Genomic DNA, 12,716 nt, shown 5'->3' on the forward strand with positions numbered 1-12,716 from the left:
AAGCAGCTTAACAGATCCTTTAAAGATACCGAATTTAAGATTGTGGACATGCCAATACGGAAATTACACGATATACTGAACAATGGCTCAGTCCTTTCCTCTTTTGCGACACAAATAAATGACTTGGTATACATTTCTTGTAGTGATTTCTAGTCTTACCAAGGATCTACGAGACGTCCACTGAATATTCGAGTAAAACATCACACGGCCTCCGTTCGAGCTTCTCGTTCAGCAGTGCAGAGTTAGCCCAGCATGCCGTAAACGAACAGCATACATTTTTATTTAACGAGGCCAAAATACTTAGTGTCCAACGTAATTATACGTGACTATTAATTGAAGACACCGTTGAAATTAAATTACATGAAAATTTTATTAACGCTCACCGTCCATATCTAATCTCCGATTCGTAGTGTTTTGCGCGCAAGCGCGAGGACAAATAACTTCTATTTAAGATTCAAGCTCAGACACTCCATAATTTCCATTCCTGTGATTATGACATTATTTCCAGGAAGTAATATTTGCGACGCTTTGATCAACCATTGATCGTGGAGAATCTTATGACCATTATACACTAACTGGCTAGAAAATTAGAAACCGTTATTAACTAGTAGGGTCACTTTTTGACCGTTTTGCACTACACTTCGTGACACTGATTCCATTAGGCGTCTCATGGAGTCTAACTCCATATTTGACCACTAGGATATTTGTGCTTCTGTATGGTGGTCGGTAGAGGACTGTGAATTTGAACCGCCCTTTCTAACGTAACCCAGACTTTCTCGATTGAATTCAAATCTGTGAGAATTAGGTGGCCAAAGTAGTTGTACGAAATCTTGGGAATGTTTCTGCAACCATTTGGATACAATATTTGCAGTGGATAGTTGGTTGAAAGAATCCATCTTTCAAAGCGGGTAAAAATGCAGAATTGGAGGGTGAAGTTGGTCCAATACGACAGAGTAATGTTCATTGGGGGTAACACGACCATCTCACTGCATGAGCAGATCCAATGTTTACCAACAGAACAGACGCCATTCCATGATACGACTTCGAGCGGTTTGAGTAGTGGACACGAGACAGTCTGGATGCATGAGGTTCATGCCATTCTTTCACCCTACCATTGGTTCAAAGAAATCTAAATTGAGGCGCGTCAAACCACGTGATCTTCTTCCACTGATCCACAGTCCAGTCTTCACGTTGGAGGCAACACTCCATTACAAAAGGTTTATAATTTTTTGGCGTGTGAATACATATCTGCTGCACTCTACACGAATAAACAAAAGAAATAAACAGAAAAGACTTAATTTAACTTCTGATCTACCCGTGTGGTGTTGTAAGATAAAATGGTAGCAATTCTCCGAGTAAATAGCGTTTGTAAGGAGAAGAGAGAGTTCAGAAGGAATATTAGATTATATAGAGACAGAAAGTATGTCGATAGAAGTCGTAAGCCCACTTTCGCGCAGTATTTCACAATCACTGGTGTGTGTGGGCTAGAACCACGAGGCTAGCAAACGATTTATCCACAGCCAGCTACAAGATTCCTGGGGTATTTTTTCCTCATAGTGATGGCGTCAGTAATCTGATTTTCAGTCCATGATAAACATTGTCATTGGTCAGAAACTAAGCCATCGAGAAGAACCTTGCATCTAAGTACTTCACTCACGATAAACAAACCAAATAATGGTCTTCGGGGTTGTCTACTGTTCTCCTCTTTCTATCTCTCCCTTTCTTTGTTTATGTCAACAGAATGGGGTCATATTTTTATACAATCTATCGTTTCCTCCTGATACTTAAACGTGTTTATCCAAAGAAAAGTTGACAAGAACTATTTGATCGAATGCGACTGCGCTAATGTACATCAGTTGATAACAGATTACTTTATCTTTAAAAGTAAGAGAAAAATTACATCTAAGCCACACCCGATTTATTTATTTTTTCTCCACATCAGACGCTGTCATTAACATGTCAGAGTGTCCCTCGGTTACCAATCTCTATCGGAGACTTCTTGTCCACCAATCCAATAAATTATGACCTTGATTACAGAATTATATATCCCGAGTAATCTATTTCGGTTAGTTCACCATTATCCCCAGACCACACTTGTGTGTACCATCCCTGATGTTAACAAAGCGTTACCTAGGTCACCACACACCTCATTACAACGGCTGTAATCAATACGCTCGGAATGAAAATGTACTCCTCTCTCTCTCTCTCTCTCTCTCTCCTCCTTCTATTTACTCCCTTCTGGACCGTAATGAATAAATATCACACATCGCCAACGGACTCATTATGGCACTAGTCAAGCAGGGAGGGTAATGGTAGGGGTCGGTAGAGGGGGGGGGCGATAATTCAAATACCTCTTTAGCCGGCGCGACTTCTCCCTATTAATTTTCTAATCCAAATTATCAAAAGAGCTTCAAATTAGTGGCGTCTTTAATAGAAACGTTTATCTCTTTTTAATCACGTGATAGCACCTAGTGGTGATGGACGAAAACATTTAGCAATGGGACGCGCTCCATCTTTAGGCAGCGATTAGCGCAAAAATCTACTTATTTATTAGCAACAGGGATACTTATTGTCACCATAGCAGCGAAATATATTGTTGCCATGGTGATGGAATATATTGTTACTACGATGGTTTAATGTATTGTTGCCACGGTAACAGAATACTTTGTAACCATGGAAACGTAATACGCCGTTACCACAGTAACAGAATATATCGTTACCATAGTAACGATGTGTATTTTCATTGCCGAATTGGAGGCTGGAGGTGCATTATTTCCGAGATGGCCCACGGATGTGGTTCAACATTTTAGTTGTTTCTTTTCTTGGGCTTCTGTTAGTCCAAATTTTGCGCAGCAAACTCGTTCTCGCCCTCAAGCTACAGCCCCATTAAATGTTTTTTCACCCAACAAGAATGGTCAAATAATGTAAGAATCGAACCAAAGACTCTCAATGAAGTGAGCACCGAACTGGTCGCATTTATCACCGGCTGATGGCTGGTAGTGTCTAAATTTCTATGGCCAGCGTTAATAGCGAAGAGATAACGGGAAATATTGCCAAGGACAGCGGTGTATAAAAGATAGAGAGCATCTCGCCTTTGACAAACATCGATTTCCAAGCAATGTTGGATGCATTCGCACACTTGCCGTGTCCTGATAAGACAGGTACCTCTTTAAGGGAGCCATTAGTTAAATACCCTGCTAATGTGTCCTGGTACAGCCATAATAGCTTCTCATTCTGTCTCCGAGAATTACTTGGGACTCATGTTGTTCTCATCATGCAGCGAAAAGGAGGATTCCTTGCTTCTTAATGACGTGATTATGTTGTATATTTTTGTTTGGCTTAATTAACGAAGATTCCATTAAACCTGAAAGGAAAATTCGGTAACTTTCCAGAGTACCTCTCTTGGGGTTAATTTGGCTTAAAATGATGAATAAAAAAGACAACTTTCTAAAGAATAGGTGCAACAGTAGACAAAAACTGCAATTCCTTCCCAAATTCTGTTGCCATGGAGCTATAATGACCCATGTTTCCAGGATACAGCATATTTAGCACTGACTCTGGTTTTTACCTAATAATCACTATAGAAATAAGTCCTATTTCATGGTGGTATAAATCCTACTTCTAAGAAACAAGTTTGCTTCAGGATCAAATTCAATTTCTAGGGTTAAACCCAATTTAACCATAGTCGTAATTTTAGATTAAATCCCGTTTATAAGTAAACACGAATCCCATTGGTTGGAATAAATAAGAAAAACGAGCCCAAAATCTAATCTATGAATTCATTTTCTTCATGATAGACAAACAGATCATAGAATATACTACGGTACGTTTGTCTATTGCATTTAAACACACATCTCCTGCCCCAAGGGAGAAAAAACCATGCTACCATCTCCTCAGATCACCTAACTCAACCACGTCTTGAAAAAGGCCCATAAGAATTCCTCGCATCATTGACGGGACTCAAACTCAAGTATCTTCCATCGTCGTCCTCCCCCGGTGTGGGGAGAACGACGATCCTACCAACTGTACTACCCACGAGGTCCTCTCCCACCTGTGTTTGCCCAATTACAAGGTGGGAAGACCCTTTAAAATGGCACGTTAAAGCAACGCAAAATAGATACCTATAGAAAATAATTCAATGTCCAAATAAAAGTGTCCAAGTCCAGGTTATAAATAATTGTCAGCCTATTTCAAAGTCCACAGCGTCATCAATTAAATGGTCTCGGCAAACCACACCAAATGACAAATCAAAAGCAAACCACAGTAAAAAACAAAATATTCCAACTCTAGTGTGTGGCTCACTTTATACTTTTTTATCTCAGCAGCATGAGGAAATGCTTTCCGCAGATGCTGAATATGGAAATCCTCACGACGTCAAGGAATCCTTAAAGAATCTACATCCGAGACTTTGTAGGCAGCAGGTACTCCACTGATAAAAGCCTGTACCACAAGTAGCTGTGTAGAACAGAACTGACAGCACAAGGAGATGGAGTTCTGTAATATTACAAACCACCACAAGGAATTTCTCATGACAATCACAACAATGCTGACAGCACCATGAACTGCCAGAGGATGACAAGTCAAGTTGGAAATTCTAAGCAACTCAATCCATTGGCTGGATTTTTATTTACCCATTAGTCAGTGCAACTTAAGCATTTTCAAGCAAGAACCGCTACATGGTCTTAACATTTTGTCTGAATGACGACACTTTAAATTAACTTTTATCACTCAGAAACTGTTTTGTATTGCTCATCAATTTGGTTATTCTGTTAAAATAATCCATTGAGATTTGTTTCTGAAACTATTTTGCAATATTTCATATTATTATCAGCTATATGCGTTGATGCAGATTGTGGCGTACCTTAATATCAGAACCCGCATGCTTTGTGGTTAAATATAACTTAAATGAATAAATCTGAAAAGGCGCTTCTAAAAATTTGGCAGAGCAATAACAGTGTGCGAAGATTAGATCTGTTGCTAAGCAACAACTGTACATGGAAGGCGAAACTTTTTCAGGTGCAAATGGAGGGATTCAGTGGGTCTGTTGATGCGCGAAACTTCTTAAAATTGCTGTCCATTAACTTTTACTTAGTTAGAACATAGGAAAAATTGAGACTGAAAAGAATGTTTGTATTAAAAGCTGGACAAAATAAGGCGCTAGAGGACGCTGCTATATTGACTATACTAAATGAGACGAGCCTGTGGTTTGGAGAGACATCGATACAGAGCGCGCGAACACACAGCAGATGTGGTACCCCTCCTTGAAGCGTCACAAAGTGTGATTAATAGAGCTAGAATCGATTTAGATGGATTTATGTCCATCGTTCCATGAGCTCAAAAGATGTCGCTTGTTGGCAATGTGTTGAATGACGAGAGTATTGAGAGATTCTAACCCACACCTTTTCCACAATCTGTGTATTTCATCGCGATGGCCTTTGTTACCTAAGAATAAATTCAAAACAAGCCATCCAACATACACTACAATAGGACAAAATACTTCGTAGTTATATATGAATTTCTGCAACAACTCATGGGATGTCCTATTGGTAAGACAGCGTATTGAAGTTCTATTTGGGATATTTTCGGAAACTAAGCGCAAGATCAACATCTGATGGAAGATAGATAAAGTTGAGAGATCGATGTTTTTATGTTTCTCTTCCAGATGGACTAATTTTCGTTGCCAAGAAACAATAGAACAGCAATATTGGTCTTTAGTTTTCTTATTGAGGATTCACGCTTAATACACCTTGTTTCTAGGCAACTGCACACGGATAATCTTTAGAAACTGTCCAGGGTTCGGGAAGTCAAAACGCAATAAAAGAGACGTGCGTTATTCTTAAAGAACTGCGCATCTGTTTTCCAGGCGAGCTTTCTTCGGCCAACCGGGGATTTCAAACACCGCACGCACCATCACCACAAAGAAGACCCGCGAAGAAAGTGCGCGAAACGCCAGAAGATTGTCAATTTATCACTGAAAGCTTCTCTGTGAGTATTCGTCGACACTTGCGGGCGTGTGTATGCTTTCTGGAAATGTGTGTTGTATAGGATGCCGTCTCCTATTGATACTCCGCAGACGAAATGCCGCAGGTACACGTGCTCCTGTCGATACACACAAGGACATCTCTTCAAAACTCCAATCATTTCTGCCACACTGTGACATTCCTCAGGGAGTTGAAAGAAGGTTTACAGCTGAAAAAAAAAAGTAATGCACTTCTTTGTGAACAGGGTGTGGGCGGGAAGACAGAGAGAGACATCGAAGGAGATATATCGATAGTTCAATCCATAGACGTCTCCTTTGATCTTTCAGCATCATTATTGAGAAATGTAGAATTTAATTAGAATTATTCTTGTCCATGGAACAGTTTGGTTTTATAATAAACATATCTTTCGTGATCCATCAGTATAATTTGTAATCTTCGCTCACAGGTTCCATCCTATCATTGAAATCTTTCTATAAGCATCCAAGAATCCTAAAAATACAGATTCTAAAATCCAGGTGTGAAAGGTTTTTCACACTTTCAACTTCGGCATTTCAACTTCGATCGTTATAGACAGTTTCCTTTTTCCAATTTTTTGATATTTTCGTACTATTTCATTAAATTAGCATAGAAATTAGTCAATATCTGCCTTAGTGAAGAGTAATAACAGCGTATTCTGATGAGAAATAGAGAGGAAGCTTTATTTTTCTCTCTGTCAAAAGATGGATACAAATTAGGGGAACCAAATGTTAAACTTTATGGTAATTTTCTGTCTTTCAATTTCCTCATTTATGGCCGGGTGGTAATTACTTTAGAATAAAAATATTTTGTGATAAATGAATATTAGATAAGCGATGGTGAGGTTAAAAATCAATACACTCCTATCTCTTTGAGTTGATTTACGAAAGACATTATTTTAGCAACATATTGGACAATGATATTTGACAAAAGGTCTGTATGAGATTGTTGCGATTCGATAAAAAAAGCTCCACCTAGAGGCTTATCTGTGAACTCAAATCAACAGAACTTGACAATTGAGTCCTGCTTGGTTAATTATATAAATCGGGAAGGATTTGTAGCTCTCTTTGTCTTCGCAATTATCTGGTTATAACTGGTACGAGATTACAAAATATAATTACCTTTTTTTTTCAGAATTAAAGAATGAAAAGATAAAACACAAGAAAAATGGGAAAAAAAGCTCTAATGACACTTTAAAAACGATATTTTTTTCACCTTGTTTGCGCTATTGGTTAAAACTTTTCAGGTGTACTTAAAACCTCCCTGGGTGCCTACAGAACAGAAATCAGAGTTACAAGCTGGAGAAGGGAAAGGGAGTGGAGTTAAAATGGTCCAGGATGAAAAGGACTTAAGATTAGGATTCAGTAAGGCAGTAGATTTTCCATAGATTCTTCTCCAAAATTGATATATCACTTAATTCACAGAAGTCTAACTTTCTGTCGTTGATCCCTCGTGGTTTGATTGGTCCTTTAACTATAAAGCTCCTTCTATCACCTTTCCAATTCGAGCAAGTAAGGGCCTATCTGAGTTTTATTCTCTCACTTTGCATTCAAGTAGGGAAAGAACTCAATAATTAAACATATAATTTTTAGCACCATATAAAATTTGACTTTAGTCACCGATATCCTTTAAGTATGTACTGAGATCCAGCCAACTGTGAACTTCTAAACATGTCAGAACTTGCATACCATTTCCAGATAAAGCTATGGAATGTGATATGACGCAATGAAACCATTTCTTTAGTAGAGAATCAAAATGGTACTCTTATTATAAAAGTAATCTAGTAGATGTATGGTCAGCTATATCAGCAGTTTCTTACAGGGATATAACTGGTTTCTTTAGTATGACAGATATTTTAAGACCAGTACTGTAATGTTATGAAAAGACCTGGGAGTTATACACTGAGATGACATTGCATTCCTTGGGTCACCTTTTTTCTGTAATATAACCCGTACGCGTCTTGCCATGGACACCCTGTAATACCTTGCGGTACTGCAGGACGTCCTATCGCTATGCTACCCGGGTAGAAAAGACCACGTTCTGGTCTTTTCCACTCGGCATGGGGAGGACGGCGATTCGATCAACTGTGCTACTCAAGAGGGCACTTGTGAGATGGATGGTCGTCGCATCGAATGTCCTTTTCCAATAAGTTCCAAACAACTAACATGATCAGTTGAGTTGGGATTGGATGAGTTGGCGGCCATGAATCATGAATTATTAGTCCAGCATGAATCATTTACAAGAACATCAATGACCGTAACTCCTGTTAAGAATTTGAATGACAATTTCTGTAAAATACATTTGGAGCTGTTCGTGATATCCGTGATCAATTATGGTATGAAAATGATGTAAAATTGTGCACTCCAGGAAGTTATCCGTTACTTCTCTTAAAGCTGAAGATAAAATAAAACATCGTTCGTGCGTACAGAATACAAACGCTGCTCTTTTTTGTTTTATTAAAACGTGGCCAAGTTAATCGGTCTCAGGTGGGGATAGAATGTTTTTCTCCCAGAAAGTTGGAGTGACATAATATATACAGCGCAATATGGCCCAAGTTGCCGATCTGCTAATCCCTATAACCAATTAATCTTAATAAAGAGTTGCATATTATATCCTGCGACGCCTACTCCTATAATTCTATTATACGGAATATTCTTCTTCATTTCGCCTTGATTATCATTCATTGGTAGGTCGACTTGAAAATCTCCAATGTCTCAATACATCCCCTCATAAAGAAAGCCAATCAGAATATCCTATAGAGGATAATTAAATGATCATGCTGAAATAAAGAAGATATTCCCATGTAACAAAAGTACACCGAAAAAAAATATCAGTAACAAAAGAAAAAACATCTTAAAGTAAATTCATTAAAAAAATGTGAAATATCGTTTTATCGAATATAGGAAGGTGTGATAATACCAGCTTAACCTGCATGCAACTGTCATTTATTAACTTTTTCAGAGCCTTTCTGTCAAAATACTCGTTAATTATGAACACACTTTTTATAGTTTTAGGTTTGCGAGTGGTAAACCTTAAAAAAAAACTCAAGCATTCTTTCTATCCTATTTCCGACTGTTTTAAGTTCTTTATAATTATGCCAAGACATTTGCGAGAGATTTACTTTTAATTATAAATTACGATGGAAAAAAGAAACCAAAAACAACAACATAATTTCTATTAATGCTAGGAATAATCCTACCTTCATTACCCTAACATAAGTCACGCTTCTAATTAGAATCTCTTTCTTCGTTTTAAATAGAAGAACGTTTCATTTTAATCAAAATTGTGATGTTCCGGGATGAAAACACTCACAAATATGAGAGAAACAGTTAATTCTTTGTTAAAATTATTAGCCGGGAGGTTTTTTATTTTCCTTGATGACTTGTTCCACTAAGAATCTAGTGTTTAATCGGCTTCAATTTCAGTTATTGTGTACAAGAAGAAAAGAAGAAAACAAAAGAGAAAAAATTAAAAAGTTGCGCAATAAATAAATATTCAGACCTAATTCCTTCAAAGTATTTACAGTTAGCCAAAAAATTATAAAGATTCATGCAATATCAAGTGGAGCCATATTTTGCCCGAATTACAGCCCGTACACGTCATGGAATGGATTCCACCAGGTGTGTGAGGGAATCTAGCTCCAGATTTCACCATACTTCCATCAGGATATTTGTCAGGTGTGTTGTTGTCTGGACAGTACTGCGACGTCTATCTACCCTTTCCAACTTATCCTACGCATTCTCAATTGAGTTGAATTCTGGAGAATTGGGCGTCCAGGGTAGATGTTAGAAATCTTTGGAATGCTCCTGGAACCATTTAAATGCAATGTTTGCACAGTGGACAGGTGCAAAAGAATTAATCTCAATCCAGGTAAAAATGAAGCTTTGTATGGCGATGTTGGTCCGATATGACAGAAACATTTACTGGAGGTAATACGACCTTCTAATGGTATGAGCTGGTGCACTCTGTACTACACAAAACATGTCCCATACCATGATACCACCTCCAGTTTCTTAAGTGGTGTATACGAGACAATCTGGATGCACGCCACACTTTACCCCTACAGTTGGTGCAAAAAAGTGTAAATTACTACTTCTTTGATCAGATGATCTTTTTCAACTGTTGCACAGTCTATTATGGGCATTGGTAGCACCATTCCAGTCGAATCTTTCGTTTTTGTACAGATAGAAGTAGCTTTTGTATAGGCCCAGGCTCCTGTATTGCGAGATTGTCTCACAGTATGGGCTAGATACTGCGAAAAGATAAAAAATGATCCTTCTTGTAAATATCTGAGTAATATTTGAAGAAGAGTAATAGAGAAACACAGAGAAGGAGAGATGAATCATCTCTATACTCTGTGCAGTCATGTCTCTTTTTGAACACATCAAGACCGATACGTTCATCCAAAGAGATGCCTGCTCAACCTAGCATGTTTCCCTCGCTCCGAAAGATGGTTTCAGTGAGGTCATTAGGGAAATGGCGTGTCTCTGGTTCCCTTCAGGTGAGTGTGCAAGCATTTGTTGAATATTTCTGTAGAGCAAGTCTGAGCTCATCAGTAAACAAAACCCGCTACCATTGATCTTTGAGATATGTATCGTAGTGTCTACATCAGTTCGGGCGTTCACTTCCCTGCGATGAGCGATGAGGAGAATATCAACATTTCGCGTGGTTACTGCCTTAGGTCCTCTGGTGTCATTCCTAACTCTTCTATCTTTCTGAAAACTCTCTGAGGAGCCGTACGATCACGGAATGTTTCGTTTATCAAATGGGAATAAGTTCTTTTCATGAAGTTCAGTTACTGGACAGATTAAGTTACCTTGGAGTTAGGACAAGTTCATTTACCTGCAGTTAGCGCCATCTTTTGAATAGGTAGCGATGAGGGGGGAATGGTAAAAAAAGAGAAAGAGAAAAATGGAGAAGGAAAAGAAGGAGGAGGAGAGAGAGAGCGAGAGAGAGAGAGAACAAAAGACAAAAGTAAAAGAGAAAGAGCGAAAAGAAAAATGTGTGGATAAACAGAAAGGGAAAGTGAGAAAGAAAAACCAAGACAGGAAGAGAGATGGATGGAATTAGAGGAGACGGAGATTAAGATAGAGAAAGACAGACAGAGAGATTCGCCGAGATAAAGACAGAGTGAAGGAGATTAATAGACAGAGAAAAAGAAAGAGGGCGGGAAAGATAGACAGGCAGAGAGAGAGATAAAGAAATACAAAGATAGGAAAAGATAGAGAGAGAGAGAGAAAGAGAGTAAGAGAGAGACTGAATAGCACGGACAGAATAAGACGGATGGATGGATGGATGGATAGAAAGATATATAGTTATGAAGAAGAAAGGCAAAAAGAGAGAAAGTAAGACAGAAAGAGACGGAGAGTACGATAGAGTGAAAGAGACGGATGGGTGGAGAGAGAGAGAGAGAGAGAGAGAGAGAGAGAGAGAGAGAGAGAGAGAGAGAGAAGAAAGAGAGGTAGAAGTAAGAGAAAAGGGGAAATAGAGATAAAAAAGGAGAGCGAAAGATAGAGAACGGAAAGATAAAAAGGAAGAGAGAGAAAAGACAAAAGAAAGGGAAAAAGTAGAAAGAGAAAAAGAGAAAGAGAGAGAGAGAGCGTAAGAGATAAGAGTGAGTGAAGAGAGGGTTGTTATTGGTTTTTTTTTTAGGAGCATCAGCGACTAAGGCCATGTTGCTCCGTGCATATTGTCTGTAAATTGCGTGTGTTTTGAAGTCGATTTTCTGCTTGCTGGACGAAAACTCCGAGTTTCTGGGAGTAAAACCATGGTACCCTCGCCTGGAACCGACTAACTCAGCCACGTTGTGAAAAGGCCCTTAAAAATTCGCCCAGTCATCGTCGGGATAACAATGCAGACCTTTTTCAACCGATGTGGAGAGGATGGCGATCCTACCAACTGTGCTACTCACGAGGGTGCGAAGAGGGGGGGGAATAATGGGAAAAGAGAAAGAAGAAAAAGAGATGAGATGAAGGGAAAGAGGGAGAGAGGAGAAAGAGAGAGAGAGAGCGCGAAAGAGTGAGTGACGAGAAAGAGAGAAAGAAAAGAAAGGGAACTGCAGGAAGAGAAAGAAATAAAGAGAAATAGAGAGAAAGCATTAAAGATAAAATAGAGAAAACAGAACTGGAGATTAAAATGGGAAACAGACAAGGCAAAACCGCCGAAGAAATTTGAAAAGGTAAAGGTGAGAGAAAGTAAGAAAAAAATAGAGCACTGGAAGGTGAAGAACAGTGAGAAAGACAGAGATTTAAAAAGAATAAAATTGAAATAAATAAAGAAAGAAGCAAACATTTGGAAAGGTGCGAATTAACCGAAATGGAAGAGAATGTCCTCGAGAAAGGCAAGAAGGTGAAGGGGCGCATCAAGGGAGAAAGATGAGCAAAAGAAAGCTCAACCGGAGCAGTTTAAGATGCCTTCTGGGTTTATCTCTGCGAAAAAGACGGAAAGCCGAATACGGCTGCAGGTAGATCGCTTGTAGCTCGCGCCCGCCACGGGACTGGCAGACGAGTAAACAGAGCCAAAGCAGTGCAGCCGATTTATCACGAGAATGACAGGTGATTTAAATCGGTTCGCATCATTTATCCGAACCACCTGTCGGGGTCAACAGTCAGTGGAAAGATGAAATCATTTAAATTCCCAGCTCTCCTCGCGCTCAGCTATTTATCACTTCCGCCTTTGTTTTATCTCGAGAGACCCTGACGGCGTTATAAAGTACACGCA

At 39.0% G+C, this 12,716-nt stretch overlaps 1 protein-coding gene across 2 annotated transcripts in view; it reads right to left on the reverse strand.

Annotated features, from left to right (window-relative positions):
- Positions 1-12,716, reverse strand: part of LOC150085285 (uncharacterized) — a 104,802-nt gene that overhangs the window by 27,377 nt on the left and 64,709 nt on the right. The window lies entirely within an intron of this gene.

Source organism: Mastigoproctus giganteus, chromosome 5, assembly GCF_048544385.1.
Source record: "Mastigoproctus giganteus isolate SK-2022 chromosome 5, ASM4854438v1, whole genome shotgun sequence".
Taxonomy (NCBI): domain Eukaryota; kingdom Metazoa; phylum Arthropoda; class Arachnida; order Uropygi; family Thelyphonidae; genus Mastigoproctus; species Mastigoproctus giganteus.